At 36.6% G+C, this 20,033-nt stretch overlaps 2 protein-coding genes across 8 annotated transcripts in view; one reads left to right on the top strand and one right to left on the bottom strand.

Annotated features, from left to right (window-relative positions):
* LOC134665842 (protein croquemort-like) overlaps window positions 1–18,693 on the top strand; it is a 407,398-nt gene extending 388,705 nt beyond the window's left edge. Inside the window, exon 12 of the transcript XR_010098424.1 lies at window positions 18,637–18,693. The gene's annotated coding sequence lies outside the window, so the exon portion shown is untranslated. The remainder of the gene's footprint in view (window positions 1–18,636) is intronic.
* LOC134665398 (muscle-specific protein 300 kDa) overlaps window positions 1–20,033 on the bottom strand; it is a 204,405-nt gene that overhangs the window by 152,540 nt on the left and 31,832 nt on the right. The window lies entirely within an intron of this gene.

Genomic DNA, 20,033 nt, shown 5'->3' with positions numbered 1-20,033 from the left:
TTTATTCTCTTATTGCAAAAAATAGGTTACTTCAAAGAAGAAATTAGGACCGCCGTTAGCTACCTACTTGTTAGAGTTCTTAACTAACCAAAGACTATTTTTTTCCGATCAATCGCCTAATGTGCGGGCTAAATTTTATAAGTCTTAAATAAATATAATAATGAAGCCAATTGTATTTTTTACATAAATCTAAGGTCAAAAATCGTCAAATGCACCTAATGTAGTAATTAATGCATGGGCGCCCATTGACAATCGCAAAAATAATTTTCTGTACCAAGTATTCGCAACAAAGAATTCAAAAAGCCGAATGATGTTAGGCAATAGCTACATCGTGCGACACTGAGCTACATAGGTAATGGGTTGACTACATTAGTATATATATGTAGGCACATACATATTTACTAGAATACACTAGAAAGCACCGCACCTTGACCGCGCTACCACTGATGCTTGTGTGTGGCAAATGAATAGTCCATACGTATGTATATGTATAGGTACATACATTGGATTGTCATGGGTATATACGGTACCCTCAAACTTACAGGATTGATATGGAAACGCATTGTATTCCTTGAGTGGTGTAACATCTGCCTTTTTAAACGACTTCCAAATCTCAAAAGGAGGAGGTTATCAATTCGGTTGTATGTCTTTTTTTAACGACTGTAGTTACTGCTATTTATTGCAAATATGGGGGTGGGAGAAATATCGCTGACCCAATAGTACAGGATTCTATGTTAGGTACATTTTGAAGACAGTTGAAATTCGACTTAATGTCACTATGACAATGTTCAAATTTCAGTTCGATAAAAGTGAAACATAGAATCCTGTAATATTGGGCCAGCGATATCGTAGAAACATATCGTATGTTATCTTTTGTTTTTATGCCTTTTCAATTAATTTACCACGCATTCCAGAGTTCCATCATGGGGAGCGAAGGCGAAGTAAATCGGTATAAGTAGGTACATACTTGTCTTATACTTTGCAATAGTATTGAGGATAATATGACACTGTAATTTCCAATAAATTTAAGAGAAACTATAATCTTGTGCTTATAATTATTTTGTATGTACACGAAATAAAAACTGCAAACTCCTTGCGACTCGGTTCATTGAACTCAAATAACATAGAAATACTTCTGCGTTCCAAACCTCAAGTACTCAACCATATATCCAGCGCATTAAGGGTGTCTCGGGGTGCTTGATAAAGTTATATAGGTCTTTTATCTCGGTTCCTATGGTAATGCGGTGCATTTCTGGCGTCTCAAGGAAGAAGGCAGTAAGAACATTCGGTAACATGAGATCTTCTTACTTTCTGGAATTAACGGCAAATTTTATGTAGGAGTGCCGAGCCGGCGTCGCACTAACATGATTTGAATTTTACTTTAGCTAATATATGCTAAGCGCTATAGCTTTTGCCAATAAAAACTAATTAGATATGGAGGAATGTGAGCAGGGTCTAAAGATATTCCTCAGCTTTATACGTCACACAGATCTTATTTGTTTGTTTACTGAACTTTAATTAAGTAATCCAAGGTAAGTTTGATGGAAAATGCACTCTTCCAAAAACTTGTGACGCTGCATCAGCAGCATAGATAAAGCAGAACATAACTGCTTATTTAGGGCCAGTTGCACCAACCACATTTGATAGACTGATCAACGTCAGCCGGCGCGCCCCAGAGCTTTACTATGAAACTTTCCATGCATAAAAATTTAGCGAACTCTTTAACGATACGAACAGTTTGGTGCAACCGACCCTTACTTACGTGACGCGCAGATTACATTAATTTAATCACTAACACCTTATAAAACAAAGTCCCCCGCCGCGTCTGTCTGTTAGTGTGTTTGTATGTTTGTTCGCGATAAACTCAAAAACTACTATACGGTTTTTCATGCGGTTTTTATTTACCTATCAAAAGAGTAATTCCAGGTGTATAAATTAATTTTCATATCTCATGCTCTGAAAGTGGGTCGTTGTTGTTCTAAAAGGTGCGCAGAAAGTAATACGTTTATGCTTTAGTGCAGAAAAGTGGTGTACTCCTCTGCGTCCCCGTCCCACGAACAACTGGGCGGAAACAAAATGGAAAAATAGTGTCTTTATTTCCTCGCCTGGAACAATTGGTAATTGATTAATTTTACTAATCCCACGTTGATCCTTTTTTTATAAAAAATGATGTATGTGAATTATTAAAAACAAATTATTCTTGATTTCTTTCGTTGAATTCTATTTACTCGATTTCATAAGGCGGGAACCAAAAGGAATACACCAAAAATATTTTTTAAACCTTACACTTGCGTAAATGAGCAAAGGCAGAATCTTAATACAGCCACAGTTAAAAGTGTGTACGATGTTAAATTGATTTTTAAAGTTATTTAGCACTATATTCATGAAAATAAAATAAAATACAAGATAAAAAATTATTATATTAGTAATTAAATTGTTATTTAATATTTAAAATACTTTTATTATGTTATTACGTGGTGCGGCGCACCAAGGTCGCGGTGCGGTCTGGTAGTCTGTTGCGGCTTTTACAACGAAAAAGTATAAAATTAAAAAGTAATAAGCAATCCCGCTGATTTTCATACTATAATGAACAAATCATTTTAAAATTAGTGCAGTTTGTAAAAAAATGAGTATTTTCGTAAATATTGCAATCTAAATGATTTTCGCTAGGGGTTATTAATCTTTACACATGTAAAGTCTCCGATTGCAAGTAAGTCCTAAGGAAAATAAATCATGGCCGTAGATCTATTAGGTACTTCCATTACTGATTTTGCGAAATTGCCTTGTCTTGTTTGGTTTCCTCGCATTCGATATGAAAAGTAGAGTGTTTAACTCGGGTGAAAGGCACCATTTCTATCTCGGACTATTGGCGCTCTCACTGCGTTCGAGCGCCAAACTACCTCGACAGAAATGGGTGCCTTTCAACCCTTGGTTAACAATCTACTATACATGTGCAATGTGCAAGCATTATATGTCCACGAAATTCATGTAATACAAATAATCAGCACGGGGTACGTCTAGATGTGACAAGCTTTATAACAATATGTAACACTCACGTATGCGTTATTTTTGCATAAACATGTCGATGTAAAGTCAAGATCTAAGTCCGGCTATAAATAGGGCACAAAATAGCGAATGGCTCGCGCTACATCTACCTAACGCCTACATAAGTGGTGTTTCCAGAATGAGTGCAGGAACCGGTCCGACGGGTAACCTGACCACCATTGTGCCACACCACACGAGCCTGGATGCGCTTGGCAGATTTAACACTAGGATGGAATTCCTTGAGACATGAGACGCGTATATCAATACAAAATACTAAGAAATATTTAGTAGGTAGGGAGAACGCAAGATGAAAATACGGGATGATCCACCCACGAATCATGGACCTAAACCTACATAGATATTTAAGCTAATGTTAGCGTACGTAAGAAAATAATGTAATACAGGGTGTTTTTGACGGGATGGGAAGTAGGATGTTGAAATTTATGTTATGTGAACCGTTCAGCCAGAACCTAAATGATAATTTAGAAAAAAAAAGCGTGAGTTTTGTGGAATACTCGTTTGGAACCAAGTTGAGAAAGGGTAGTGAAGGACTCGTCACGGAAAACTCTTACACTTTTTTCACATAAGTACCTACTGCTTTTCACACCACATGTGTGGAAATTATTTTCATGTTACACTCGGTTGGAACGAAGTTAAAAAATGATCGTGACGGAAAACTCTTACGGCTCGATTCGAACTTTAAGATACGTCAGTTAATAGTGCTAGAAACGATATGGATGAGATATGTAAGTGCCAAATGTGACTGTTACTTTTGACACCGACACATCTAATCCATATCGTTTCTAGATCTATTAATTGAAGTATCTTAAAGTTCGAATCGGGCAGTTACACTTTATTTCGCCTAAATAGCCCCATGCCCTATGCCCCCCATTCGCCAAGTCCGTAACTCCGTCCCGTACGTCCAATAAAATTAAGGACCTATTTGGACCTTTCTTATATATAAGTTTTTATTGTTATTAAATAAAGAACAATTTTTATATCAAAATTAGACGAACCCACTCAAGCAAAATACACGGCACGGCAATAAGCTTGTATTAAATAAACTAAACGGATTACTTAATCATCTGTATTATGCAGTAACAATATACTATCGAGCATTACTTCTTACGGAAAGCATCCTGCCTGCATAATGTTGTGGTCGTTCCTAGCGCGCTCAAGTTTCAGTAATCGAACGTGACTTTACACACTCGGTTGATTCTGAGCACGGGAAATAGACGCCTACGCAGTTTACATTCATATTTAAGAGTTACGAGACATTGCTTTATATTGATTGAAGTTATTAGGATTTTTAATTTCAGGGTGAAAAACTGAAAAATCGGTCACTTTGTACATAAAATTTATTTATATACTCGTATATGTACTTATTAACTTTATGGTGAAGTAAAAAGTACGAATAACGGACTTAACACTTAAAGGCATTTTCTAATCTACCATTGGGCTAAAGCTAAACATATATGTACATTGTTAACAGTTAATAATTCAAGAATAATTTAAACTTTAAAAATGAATACTGGTCAATTTTACAAAAATAAACTTACACATTAAGCCGATCAGATATTGTAAGACTCTTTGCACAAATTGCACATCTAAGCCATGTTAATGCATAATGCAGTAACCGGGAAGGTCGAGGTTGATCGGGTCCTTTTATAGTCAACCTCGCTGGCGCGCCGTGATCTCACCCCAGTGCGTGACTGCGCAGTAAATACCTCGTAATCCAAAGTAACTTATTAGTACATTATTGTCGAGGCTCGGAAGTAGCTACTTGCAGGCTGAGGATTCGTTTTAAACGGACGACCTTGGGAGTCCGTTTAATTGAATCCGAAGTCAGCAAGTAGCCTTCCAGCCGAGTCATATATAGTGCTTTTCTCAAAAATGGTGCAAGAAACATAAATATCATAGAAACATTTTACAAAAGCAACGTTCTTACGTATATGTTTTCACAGAGAAAAGCCCTTGCCGCCTTTTTATTTTTTTAATAAAAAAATAGAAGTGTATTTTTCTGCCGAAAATACGCCAACCTATTTGAGACAACTAAATAGTCGCGGTACTAATCATCTGTTTGGCTGTTTAATGGGCCTGTGCCTTCATTTGATATGGCCATTTGAACTTTTAAAAAGTTTGGAACTCGACAAATAATGGAATTTGTATGCAACATTGCAGTCCCAAAATCGAGACTGCAATGTTTTTAACTTTTTAATTTTTGACTGACCATAAACTCCGCGCTTCGCGACCTATTTTTTAGACGGCAAAGTCGACTTTGCCGTCCATTTTTGAGAAAAATAGTTATAGTATTTCAGTTAATTTTATAGGAAGCCTCCTGACAACGATGCATAAAATTAGGAGAACTGCGCGCATTTCATAATATTTAATAGCGTACCTACATAGCACGTTTCTGACTCCCTTGAGATTTTTCAATATTATTATGTACTTATATAGAATTCATAGTAGATTGTTAACCAAGGGTGGAAAGGCACCCATTTCTGTCGAGGTAGTTTGGCGCTCGAACGCAGTGAGAGCGCCAATAGTCCGAGACAGAAATGGTGCCTTTCACCCGAGTTAAACACTCTACTTTTCATATCGAATGCGAGGAAACCAAACAAGACAAGGCAATTTTGCAAAATCAGTAATGGAAGTACCTAATAGATCTACGGCCATGATTTATTTTCCTTAGGACTTACTTGCAGTCGGAGACTTTACAGGTGTGATTAATAATCCCTAGCGAAAATCATTTAGATTGCAATATTTACGAAAACACACATTTTTTAACAAACTGCAGTAATTTTTAAATGATTTGTTCATTATTGTATGAAAATCAGCGGGATTGCCTCTTACTTTTTAAGATTAATTAATAAAAAATGATATAAGTGAATTGTTAAAAACAAATTATTCTTGATTTATTTCGTTGAATTCTATTTACTCGATTTCATAAGGCGGGAACCAAAAGGAATACACCAAAAATATTTTTTGAAACCTTACACTTGCGTAAATGGGCAAAGGCAGAATCTTATACAGCCACAGTTAAACGTTTGTACGATATTAAATTGATTTTTAAAGATATTTAGCACTATATTCATGAAAATAAAATAAAATACAAGCAAAAAATTACTTATATTATTAATTAAATTGTTATTTAATATTTAAAATACTTTTATTATGTTATTACGTGGTGCGGTCCGGCAGTCTGTTGCGGCTTTTAGAACGAAAAAGTATAAAATTAAAAAGTAAGAGGTAATCCCGCTGATTTTCATACTATAATGAACAAATCATTTTAAAATTACTGCAGTTTGTTAAAAAATGTGTGTTTCGTAAATATTGCAATCTAAATAATTTTCGCTAGGGGTTATTAATCTTCACACATGTAAAGTCTCCGATTGCAAGTAAGTCCTAAGGAAAATAAATCATGGCCGTAGATCTATTAGGTACTTACTTCCATTACTGATTTTGCGAAATTGCCTTGTCTTGTTTGGTTTCCTCGCATTCGATATGAAAAGTAGAGTGTTTAACTCGGGTAAAAGGCACCATTTCTGTCTCGGACTATTGGCGCTCTCACTGCGTTCGAGCGCCAAACTACCTCGACAGAAATGGATGCCTTTCAACCCTTGGTTAACAATCTACTATTGCTATTGATCACCAACATTTAAATAAATACCAAGGAAATACAACAGGGCCCAGTTTTATAAAGTTACAAGTTACAAGTTTACAGGCGTTTACTGGCAACACTTCCTCCGTTTTTTACAATTTGCGTTTTATAAAAGTACCGTGTTACATTTTTACAGGTTACAGGTACAAGTGCCTGTAGCTCAACCATAGACGAAAATATGGGAGATTAATAGTTTTAAACTCATAATCGAACAAGCGTTTTATAAAAATATTGTAAATTACAAGTGTAGATTGGTAAACTTGTAACAAAAACTGACATACGTCTTGAGTCCTGTAACAGCACAACAGCAGCTACTTGTAGTGTGTCTGATTCGCTCTTTTGCTCGTAATTCTTAAGTTTAATTAAAGTTATTCGTTTTCTGAGAGATTTTAAACTGTACTCTTTATTGTTAGGCACTAACGCCAAAGATTGCGCCAGGGCATGCATACTTTTCCATGCACTGACCTTATCAGTTTTTGTTAATGTATCTGAAATATATAGTAAATAGGAAATGAAGTGGCAATATGTTTGAGATTGATTTTATTGATGATTCGTTTTATTTTATCTACTAGGAAACGGAAAGGGATTGGTGCCGATATTTGTCGTTGATTTATTAGCATTCGTCTCTTTATTTAAGTATAGTGCATTCACATTATGGTAAAGTGTACTATTCATAATTTTCGATACACAGGGTACTTATCTTTGAGCCACTACCGAAACGATACATTGTAATGTGAAACAGTACTTATTTACTTATTAGGTAAATATTTCATTAAATCTAACTTAATCTGAATCTGAAAACGGCCCGAAAAGTATATCCTTGGCATCAAACACCGCTCTCAACCACTCGATTTCTCCTTCATTTCTGGCCATTTTTCCAATACTTAACAGCAAACAATAACACAGCATTTAGTAGAGTACAGAGTATCTATGAATTCTATGACAGACATTTTTTTTAAATAGTGATGTCCTTCGCACCTGTAAATTTCACATGTAATCGAGATTGACCGTGGTGCTTTACAACTGTAATTATCTATGTGTATTTATAAAACACCTGTAGCCGTACACAGTGCATTACAGGTGCCTGTAGCCTGTACTCTTGTAACCTGTAACTTGTAACTTTATAAAACTGGGCCCAGGCGTCATTTGGAACAATGTATTGCAAACAACCTTAACGAATAGAAAACTGTTCAAAAAGTATCAGTAGAATATTAGTGATATCAAATGGTCTTGGTAAATCTTAAGACAAAGTCATTAAGCACGTTTGAAGAGAAATATCTCTTCGCAAAACAAACTATAGAAACGTTGGCGGACCGTCAACCTATTTGTGTTCTTCCTGAAATTCTTCGAATACCTGTAGAATTGCCGTGGCATACCGATACATTTCTATTTAGTGTCTTATCAAGGGACTTGGAGTTTCCTTGGCTTCTCTGTAAATATACTAAATATACATATTATGTACTTATTTGGGTTGTTCATATTAAGTGTCGAACACAGATTGTCAAAATACGAGATTTCTAGTAGATTCAGCAGATCTTTAATAATTTTTAAGAAAAAAAAACCGACTTCTATGGGGGCCGGTGAAAGATTATTGTAGATGGTACACTATGTAGAAAAGGAGGTAAAACCACCCACTTTTTTACTAGCATTTCGCTTCTGTAAGGGTCGTAGTTCTAGCCTAACCTAACCCACTTCTCTGATAGCAGTTCAGTTCTGTGAGGATCGCAGTTCAAACCTAACCTAACCCACTTAACGGCCCATGCGGTGCGGTGTACGGGGGTTTAAGCGGGAGGGGCTAGTAAGATTGGCATCATCATACTTATATACTTACACATTTTATGGTAGGTAATCATAGTGGTTTATTTAGTTAAGGTATCCTAGTGGTTTTCCGGGTCAAGGTCCGGGTCCGAGTCCGGGTCTGAGTCCGGGTCCGAGTCCGGGTCCGAGCCCGGGTTCGAGTCCAGGTCCGGGTCCGGGTCCGAACCGGATCCGGGTATGAGTCCGGTTCTGGGTCCGAGTCCGGGACCCAGTCCAAGTCAAAATCGAAATTCGTAATCACCAAATGTGTACTATGCGTTGTTGAAGAGTTCTATTCTGGTCATCATCAGCAGTTCCATTTCATCAAATGCGACAGTTTTTAATGTAAATGCTTGATTTTATGATGAAAATACAAAAAAATCTATGCGTATGCCTTTAATATTTGAGGAGTTCCCTCGATTCCTTATGGATCCCATCATCAGAACTCGAGCTTGATAAAAATGTGGCTTAAAAACTTAACTTGCTTAACAAACATAACGAAGAGGAAAAATCGCCAAACGTGAACTATGCGTCGTTGAAGAGTTCTGTTCTGATCATCATCAGCAGTTCCACTTCATCAAATGCGACAGTTTTTAATGAAAATGCTTAATTTTCTGATGTAAATACAAAAATCTCTATACGCATGCCTTTAATATTTGAGGAGTTCCCTCGATTCCTTATGGATCCCATCATCAGAACTCGAGCTTGACAAAAATGTGCATTAAAAACTTAACTTGCTTAACAAACATAACGAAGAGGAAAAATCTCGAAACGTGAACTATGCGTCGTTGAAGAGTTCTGTTCTGATCATCATCAGCAGTTCCACTTCATCAAATGCGACAGTTTTTAATGAAAATGCTTAATTTTCTGATGTAAATACAAAAATCTCTATACGCATGCCTTTAATATTTGAGGAGTTCTCTCGATTCCTCATGGATCCCATCATCAGAACTCGAGCTTGACAAAAATGTGCATTAAAAACTTAACTTGCTTAACAAACATAACGAAGAGGAAAAATCTCGAAACGTGAACTATGCGTCGTTGAAGAGTTCTGTTCTGATCATCATCAGCAGTTCCACTTCATCAAATGCGACAGTTTTTAATGAAAATGCTTAATTTTCTGATGTAAATACAAAAATCTCTATACGCATGCCTTTAATATTTGAGGAGTTCCCTCGATTCCTTATGGATCCCATCATCAGAACTCGAGCTTGACAAAAATGTGCATTAAAAACTTAACTTGCTTAACAAACATAACGAAGAGGAAAAATCTCGAAACGTGAACTATGCGTCGTTGAAGAGTTCTGTTCTGATCATCATCAGCAGTTCCACTTCATCAAATGCGACAGTTTTTAATGAAAATGCTTAATTTTCTGATGTAAATACAAAAATCTCTATACGCATGCCTTTAAGATTTGAGGAGTTCTCTCGATTCCTCATGGATCCCATCATCAGAACTCGAGCTTGACAAAAATGTGCATTAAAAACTGAACTTGCTTAACAAACATAACGAAGAGGACAAATCGCAAACCGTGAACTATGCGTCGTTGAGGAGTTCCGTTCTGATCATCATCAGCAGTTCCACTTCATCAAATGTCACTCTTTTGGATGTATATGCTTGATTTGATGATAAAAACCCAAAAATCACTATATGTATGCCTTTAACATTTGAGGAGTTCCCTCGATTCCTCATGGAACCCATCATCAGAACTGGGTTTTGACAGAAACGGGACCAATCTGTATGCATATACATTCAATCAAAAAAATAATTTTCAAAATCGGTCCAGTAATGACGGAGATATGAAGTAACAAACATAAAAAATAAAAAAAATAAAATAAATAAAAAACATACAACCGAATTGATAACCTCCTCCTTTGGGATTTGTAAGTCGGTTAAAAAGTAGGAAAAACGTTTGAGCCATGTTTGAGCCCGTATTGCTCTTTTGTGTTCCGGCATGAACGTGACTTACGCGTAGGTAATTTATGATTCTCAGGATACCTATTTTATGTTTTCCAATACCAGTCGTCTCTATACAGGGTCAATTAGCGATTGCTGTATGTCAACCTCGTCGTGTATTTAAGAAAAAACTCCAGAAGTCTAGCTCTGTTTGCAGGATTCCAGTAAAGCGGTGGCAGGTCAATGTCCGTGTTCTGGGAAATGCCTAAAGCGTCCAAAATAAACGGAAAGTTGACAGCAGAATGCGGCCGCGGCGAAGGCGATGACTGACAGATGCACGTTTAGGTCGTTTAGCAGTTTGCACTGACTCTCAGGGAAGATACCGAATGGTATGGCGTGCGGAATGTCACATAATAATTTGTATTGACGAAATGAAACAGCCGCACGACATAATCGAATAAGTTCTATACTACTTATTGGCTTATCAATTCGCACATTGCTCAACGACATATTGAAATCTGGTGCTGGTTTTTGGACTTGAAAATAGGTTTGATAAAATGTCGTGTACTCCAACGTTTGTTGCCGATAATTTTACATAAAAAATACTTACCTATCAGTTTAGCTGCACAATTCAGTTTTGCCAAAAGGAAGAGAAATGCTAATTTACTGTACGGTTTATCATTTTGTATTCGTACAAAATAGACTTAAGACAACATCGTGCATGATATATTTCTCTATTTTTATGAGTTTTCATAAATATGTAATGAATTATATAAAAGCTGTTAATTAAATGAAAAAAAAAACATTGAGGTGTTCACTTATTTTATCTGCAGTAGCGTCAATGGATCTTTCATACTAACGAGCGATTTCTCATAAACAAAATGCGGTTCGATGCTGATAGATGTGATTGACCCTTAGGTATATTATTATGTCCTAAATACGATTCGACTTATTAACATTTTGAGTGTCACTACAATCAATCTTGAACGAAAAAACATAATTGTAGAATAATCAAAAAAGTTGTAATAAATCATTTACGTCAAATATCACAATTATTCCAATTTCCTCGCGTAGTTTTAAATACTGTATTAACATAATAATATATCAGCAGCAGACGCCACGACGTTTACACGCCTTAGCAGCCGTCTCTATGGCTCCGGAAATAGACCCGCGGCCCACGTACGCTCTCCGTCGGTCTATTCTATAATAGTGCTCTTAATATAACCCGCCATGTACAGCGACTATTGCTTGATTTTTATTCATTTGAAACATATAAGCAGCATACCGCGTGTTAACGACAGCTAATGTGCCCAGTATCGAGGAGAACTACAAGTTAAAATGATTCAATCGTAAACCAATATGCAAAACGACACGAGTAGGTAGTATAGGTACTTTTTTCGTTTTTCAAGTAGTATAAAACCTAGGTGCTTTTAAAACATGTATATTATTTTAATTTATTTTATACAAATATTTTCCATAATATCAATATCCAGAGAGGAAAATGGGCACTACGTTTGTATGGAGAACCGGCCATTTCCTTTCCTCTTAAGTTTTGTTGCCAATGTCGTGGCAAAAAGCTGTATTTCTTGTTAAAATATAGCTGACATTTTATCACTACAATTCATATCCTCACTGCCTGACGTTTTATTACTGTCTACACAGACATAATCTTAACCTACGCAAAGCGCTCACCTAACATACGCCAGAGTGACCAGAAGACGAAAGCCAGAGATTGTAAGAAAGTATCTTAATATATTATGGCTCATCTACACGATGGGCCAACGCCGGCCACTCCAAGGGACACAGCCATGCGGTAGAATTAGATAGCAATATCACTTGCTCCCTCTAACGCATAAATGCGTCCCTTGGAGTGGCCGGCGTTGGCCCATCGTGTAGAGGACCCATTAGATTGTTAACCAAGGGATGAAAGGCACCCATTTCCGTCTTTGGGCCACAGACTTAAAGTGTCATTCTATGGAACTTGCTAACTATGAAAACAAACCGCCATATTGAAATTGTCTCTGAATGATGAATTTACTAGTGACTTTTGTTTACATAGTTAGCAAGTTCCATGGAATGACACTTTACATATCAGTACGCTTACCATCAGTTTGTCACTGACATAAACGCCGTCGAGAACGTAATTTACTTTCTATACATCCCGTTTGCACTAATATGCGAGTGCGAGCGAGGTGTATAGAAAGTAAATTACGTTCTCGACGGCGTTTATGTCAGTGACAAACTGATGGTAACCGTACTGTACCAAATTTCACGTAACGTACGTATATTGATTACTTAGTACATTTGACAAATCTAATAACACATCAATTTGCTTTATACAAAGCTTGCATAGAAATATTTTTGCTAGACTTTAAGATTCAGCGGTATAGATCCAATATTCCAATCGGAAAATATTTGTCATTACTCTCGCAAATTCTACATTACGTATGCAGCGAGTATTCTTAGCTGACCCGATTTCGAGCTATGAATGAACAGCTTCATGGAATTGACATTGTAATATTAGGTTCGCTGTTACTTACAGCGTATAGTTCCTAAATCCTCACAATAACCGTAATCGCATGGGTCGACCTATTTTTCTTCTCTCTCGGCCTTGGCATCATCGCGGATTTTTTCCTAGATATTCCCCTGACCGTTACAGGTTTGTTGAGTCATGCATTTTCAATATTATTCTTCCTCCTTACTTATACTTCCTTCGGTCATGTTTTGATTTATCGCCACACGTTTCGAATTTCCCCTTTTCCGCACTTGTATCGTAGATAACTATTTTAATACTAAAATAATTCCTAAAAGGATAAAAATAAGCGATGTCTCATTAACAAAGTTGAAATAAAAAGCTTAAATAGGTAAATATTTAAGAAATATACAACTCAAATATAAAATTTTTAGCATAAAAGTTGTAGGTATCACTCAAAAAATTATTTGTGCAACAACTAGTTATAGTACATGTGTAGGCCTATGCCTAGGTTTTTTTTCTTAGCCCGTTAAAGTGTCCCACTGCTGGGCAAAGGCCTCTCCCCTTGATTTCCACAACTCCTGTTGTTGTGCTTGGTATTGTATAGTTTTTCGGCGTTCCTTATCGAGGAAATAATTACCGATTCCCATAATCGTGTGGTAGATGAGTATTGTTTTGCCGATTGTAGGTGTGTAAACCAATATCGGAACATCTCCGACCTAATGGAATCTAGGTACATATATATTGAATTAGTTCTAACCCGTACAACACGCGCGACGTTGCATGAGACGCGCCCTGAATTCTGAGCTATCTGCGAACTACAGTAGTTATTAATAGAAAATTTGGCATAGTTCTAGTTTGGACTGCCTTCATCAGTATTATCGCTAATGACAGTCATGACGCACAAATCTCAGCATTTGGAGCCTTATTTTGAAAGGTCGCATTTATTTTATATCCAATCTCTGAAGCCGTACGTTATAGGTACGTATAATACATTAGGTACTTAAATAGGTAACAATGTTATAATCAAATACTACGACGCTGAAAGACACACGGACCAGTTGTTCGCTGAAAAAAGTTAGATGTCGAATGCTGCGAATAGTAATGCTGAAGCAGAACAAGCAGTTATGGAGAACGAAATTGTCAAAACCTCATGAAACACAAACGAAGGCACCAATGGCACAATAGCACCCATTAGAAGTCCTTATTAAGGCTTGAATACAAATGCAGTTCAAGATATCATTTACTACTAGCTACAAAATATCATTTACTATTTGCTAAATAATTGTCCCGTGTCAACTTGAGATTTTATAGTGTGTCTACACTTTCAAAAACGTGAAACGTTCGCATAATTATCAAATAAAACTAAACTCTAAGAGAAACCGCCATTCGCAATCACGAACAGCATTACTTAGACGAACAGACATCAATGATCAGATCAACCTTATACACTTCAGGTCGTGTGCTTTGAAATGATGACTTATTAGTATCACATGTGATGTGATGCAGCCGATTTCTTCGGTGATGCGTCAGACGCCCCCGGCTTGCGTCATCAACGACCAGAGATTTACTGGATTTAAGTATCTTTTAACAACTACATATTAATATGATATGAGCTGCGTATGTTAGTTTCTAGAAAAATCTATTTTCCCAGCGATTGGCTTGGTAGAGAATGCCTAACGTCATTACGTTTATTCGCCAATTTCACAAATATGGCATATTTAACAGAGCGTTCAAAACCTTGCATATTATCTAATTATTGTAATTTTACTTTTACTACTAGCAATATAATTTTGTAACAGCACCGACATTTACTTCCTTTATTTTGCGTCCGGTTAACGAAATAACTTTAAACTGAATGGAGCTTTCGGGAAGTGGTTATTTTAAGAAGATCCGCTCCTTACGTTGTTTATTTTAATAACAGCTCCGATTGCCCTGAAGTTTTCACGTCCAACGCTCGTTCGGATTTGATGTCTAAATGCCGCGTGAACAGTAAAATAACACAACGTGACAGCCATCGCTCTATCAGTCTATTTGGATACTCATTCTGAGGAAAATTAACTTGTATAGTATAGCACAACAAATAAAAAAAACTAGTGACTCTATGAGTTGTAGACCTCACAAACCCCTCTAGCCTTGAATGACACGTGATTTTTACCCGACTAAGGCAAAAGAAAAAAAAGGAAAAGGAGGGTTATTGCATGATAATATTGATAAATTTCGATGATTCTAAATTTACTACTTATTCTCGAGTAAGAATTAAAGTATTAAAATACCGCCTAAAGCAGAACTCTAAAGTTAATGCATTTCTGATCAAAACTCTCTAAACATGTCTAAAAAAACCATAAGTAACTAGCTGTTGCCCGCGACTTCGTCCGCGTGGACTCTTATCTTGAACATTTTACATCTTGAGTAGGTACCTATAATTTTCATCGATGCAAACTTTATAATATACAAACTTTAAATATAATGTTAATGCCCTTTTACCAAGTTTGAAATTCCTAGCTTGAAAGCTTGAAAAAAAAACCGGGCAAGTGCGAGTCGGAATCGCGCACGAAGGGTTCCGTACCATAATGCAAAAAAAAAAACAAAAAAAAAAAGCAAAAAAAACGGTCACCCATCCAAGTACTGACCCCTCCCGACGTTGCTTAACTTTGGTCAAAAATCACGTTTGTTGTATGGGAGCCCCATTTAAATCTTTATTTTATTCTGTTTTCAGTATTTGTTGTTATAGCGGCAACAGAAATACATCATCTGTGAAAATTTCAACTGTCTAGCTATCACGGTTCGTGAGATACAGCCTGGTGACAGACGGACGGACGGACGGACGGACGGACGGACAGCGAAGTCTTAGTAATAGGGTCCCGTTTTACCCTTTGGGTACGGAACCCTAAAAATGTTTGATATTCATACAAACTTTCAACTCCTTTTGCACCACGTTAGGGGATGAATTTTCAAAAACGCTGAAATTAGTTTTCTTGTAATTTAATTTAATACCTTTTTGCAAAGTTTCAAGCTCCTAGCTTAAAATAAAATTTGCACCCGAAGACGAACTTTCATCCCCCTTTTAACCCCCTTAGGGGTTGAATTTCCAAACACGTTGCAATCACTTTTTTTGTAATCAGCTATTACGCCTTTCTAAGAAGTTTCAAAGCATTTGTAGTGGATTCAAATTTCCAACCCCTTTTTAACCCTGTTAGGGGATGAATTTTACAAAAGGCTGAAATTACTTTTCCTGTCTTTTAATAATATCCCCAAATACAAAGATTCAAGTCCCGCGTTCGAAAATTTTTTTGATATCCATACAAACTTTCAACCCCTTTTTCACCACCTTAGGGGTTGAATTTTCAAAAACACTGAAATTAGTTTTCTTACATTTAAATGCAATACCCTTTTGCAAAGTTTCAAGTTGCTAGCTTAAAATAAAATGTGCACCCCAAGACGAACTTTCATCCCCTTTTTAACCCCCTTAGGGGTTGAATTTCCAAAAACGTTGCAATCACTTTTTTGTAATCAGCTATTACGCCTTTCTAAGAAGTTTCAAAGCATTTGTAGTGGATCAAATTTTCAACCCCTTTTTAACCCTGTTAGGGGATGAATTTTACAAAACGCTGAAATTACTTTTCCTGTCCTTTAATAATATCCCCAAATACAAAGATTCAAGTCCCGCGTTCGAAAAAAATTTTGATATCCATACAAACTTTCAACCCCTTTTTCACCACCTTAGGGGTTGAATTTTCAAAAACGCTGAAATTAGTTTTCTTATATTTAAATGTAATACCCTTATGCAAAGTTTCAAATTCCTAGCTTAAAATAAAACTTGAACCCCATATAAACTTTCATCCCCTTTTTAACCCCTTTAGGGGTTGAATTTCTCAAAATCGCTTCTTATCTCTTGTACACTTTATAAATGTAATCTAGTGTGCAAATTTCAACTTTCTATCTTTTGTAGTTTCGGCTCTGCGTTGATGAATCAGTCAGTCAGTCAGGACACTTGCATTTATATATATAGATAAGGTATATCAAAACTGCTATTTCTTTAGGCACTTCCAAAATCTGACTCGACAGAAAAATTCTAGGTATATAGGTAACCCGGACTTCGGACCAGGGGGCCGATTTTTGAATTTCGATCGTTCGATTTCGTCACTCGAAAATCGGTGTAAAACGGCGAAATGCTAGTTTTTGAAATACGAGCGATAGAACTTGGGAATCTAGTGGTATTGACCACTCGTTTTCAATTCTATTAGTAGAATTTAAATGCCCAGTAGTGAAGATATTATTAAGCGAAATACACGAAATCGAGCGGTCGAATTTCAAAAATCGGGCCCCAGCTTTATTCATTGGAATTTCAAGAGAATCGCAATCGTTTTCTCAAAAGAGATGCGATATAGAGGAGTACAGTCAGCCAAGAAAATGGTCTACCACTTTTCGACTCTATCATTTAATTAATAGAGTCGAAAAGTGGTAGACCACTTTCTTGGCTGACGGTACAGGGATATACGAAAGCATTTTTGCCCAAGCTGAAATGGAGCCCTCGCTGACGCTCGGTCAAAAACACCTAGCCAAAAGTTAAGTTTCGTTGTAAAAATAAATGTTGGCTATTGGAGCATTCCATGAAATTGTCTACCGTTGTCCCGTACAAACGCGAAGTTTCTGAAGATTTCAAGGAATAAGAGTTTCCTTTTGTATGAAAAATGGTCAAAAATATGCACAGAAAAATAATCGCCTGCTTTAAATGCCGAGAAAAAGGTCGCAACACAGGAAATAAAATGCGTTTGTACGGGACAGCTCGTGGAATGCTCCTATTTACAGTTAGAATTTTTAAAGAAACGGAAAACAAAAGAGAAAAAGAAACAGAATGTAAAATTAAACAAAGACCTTGAGCGCGTTTATAAAAGCATTCACGTGTTTTTCACGATTACTTCAGGGTTACTAATACGAGGTTGTTTTTATCAATGCTCATTGCATTTAGCAACCATTCTTAAAATCTGCATGAGTATTAAATCCACTGTTTATTGCGAAATCAACTCTATGTCAACAATCAACAACTCTATGTCAAGTAAATACAGTTTATATATTAAACATGGAACGGGATAGGTAAGTAATAGAAGAGAATGCAAGCTATGTTAAAAATTTGTTATATTTTACTCGTTGCATTTTTCGGGAAAACTGGCGTCGGTCCACGAGATGCGGGGGAAATGAAACGGAGGGAGGGAGGGGCGCCATCATGGTGCCAACGAGACGACGTGAAACACTAGGTACTGCAGTGCAGAAGCAAATATTACTCGAACAATAAACTTTAAATTAACTGTAACTACTCAGCCTAAAACTCGCTACACTACACACTAAAGGTGGCCACTGACGAGCCTTCCAACAGTCCAAATAGCGTGGCTGCAATCCAAAATCGGTCCGTGAATGTCAAAAACGTACAATGTTTAATATTAGGATGCCTTCCATTTGGATGAATCCATTGTAACGGCATCCATTTGGAAGGCTCGTCAGTGGCCTGCTTAACCCATCTAAAGTTCGAGAACCCAAAAAAAAAACGAAAACTAACCCAAGTCGCAAGAAACTTTTTCTTTAATTTTATCTATGGTTCTTACACTTCTTATTGTTGTTCTTTTTTGGCGTTTTAAACTTTTAAGGGGCCCACTGATTAACAGTCCGCCGGACGGTATCGGCCTGTCAGTTAGATCAAACTTTTGACAGTTTCGAACAACTGATAGGCCGATACCGTCCGGCGGACTATTAACTATTAATCAGAGCGGCTACCGCGAAAACCGAAATTCGCAAATTGCGGGGATCTTTCTCTTTTACTCTAATGAAGGCGTAATTAGAGTGACAGAGATAAATCCCCGCAATTTGCGAACTTCGGGTTCGGGAAACCGCAGCTATGAGCCACGATTGGGACTCTTAGCCACCAAAAATATGTTTTTTTTTTTTCAAAAATTGCAACAAACAACAACATTTGCAGCTTTTTTACCGACCTGTGTTCTCATAATTGGTAGAACCCCATAATATATTTTTATGTACGATACTTCGTTTTTTTTAGCATTAGAAATTAGGTAAACAATCTTGATGTGTCTTTTAATTGAAAAACACGTTTTAAAAATAAGTTACGGCAAATATGTAACAATTAAGGTAAATGTACGCTTCACCGAATGCTTAAGCCCTAGACTTACGTTTAATTTTTTTATTCGTTCTGATATTTTCTTACGAATATGTTCAATACTAAAATAGAAACATAGATAAATTTGTCCTCATTTAAACATACCTATAAATTACTGAATTGATTGGACGTGTATTAAAAACATTTTTAAAGTCATTTCTTCCAATTTCCTTGTTTGTACCGTTTACCGAACTAAGAAACGTGATTTGCACATTATACCGAATAGGGAGCCCGCATTACCGAACTAGGAAATAATTGTATGAAAATATGGTGTTGAGTGGTGCTCAAACTTCAGTAGTTCACTATGAAATCCCTACTATGCTTCGTTTTTTAGCATTATAAAGATGGTAAGCGATCTTGACGTGTCTTTTTTATTGAAATAATTCTTTTGAAAAATAAGTCAGTAAGTAAGGTACGCAACAATTATAAAACATGTACGCATATGTATAAAATAATTTGGCTGTTTCATAAATTTTGGCTGGTCCATTTTCTATGGAAGGGTAAATTTTTTTTCACGATTTCGGAGTTGGTCACATAGTAAAAGTTGCTCAGTATAATCCCAAAACCTCCCTGGGAATGGGAATGTAGTTAATTTTTAGCCACCCTGTATGTGAACCCCGGAATTTCATAACAAAAGATAAAAGTTTAAAAAATCACAATCGCCCACGACGAGAGGAATCTAAAAAAATTTTTGAACATCATGCTTCATTATTTTTATTATCCTATTCAGTTTTTTTGTCCACGTTCCAAGACTATTGTCAGGCGTCCAATAAGTATGTCTAAAGTTTGAAAAGCGCTGGCATTGAAATAATGGTCACAAAAATAAACATATAAATATCGACCTAGCCGTTATCGTAATAAGGATGATATTCTCATGAACGTCGAATAGAAACATGGCCAACGCAAACATGAGTTCGGTAGCAGAGACCATGGGTACCATTCACCGAACGGCCGTTCGGTGAACGAAACATGGAAAATATGTGGAACCTAT

The sequence above is a fragment of the Cydia fagiglandana genome, chromosome 1 (assembly GCF_963556715.1).
Source record: "Cydia fagiglandana chromosome 1, ilCydFagi1.1, whole genome shotgun sequence".
NCBI lineage: Eukaryota > Metazoa > Arthropoda > Insecta > Lepidoptera > Tortricidae > Cydia > Cydia fagiglandana.
The sequence above is the reverse complement of the archived record's forward strand: the minus strand, read 5'-3'. Positions and strand labels throughout refer to the sequence as shown.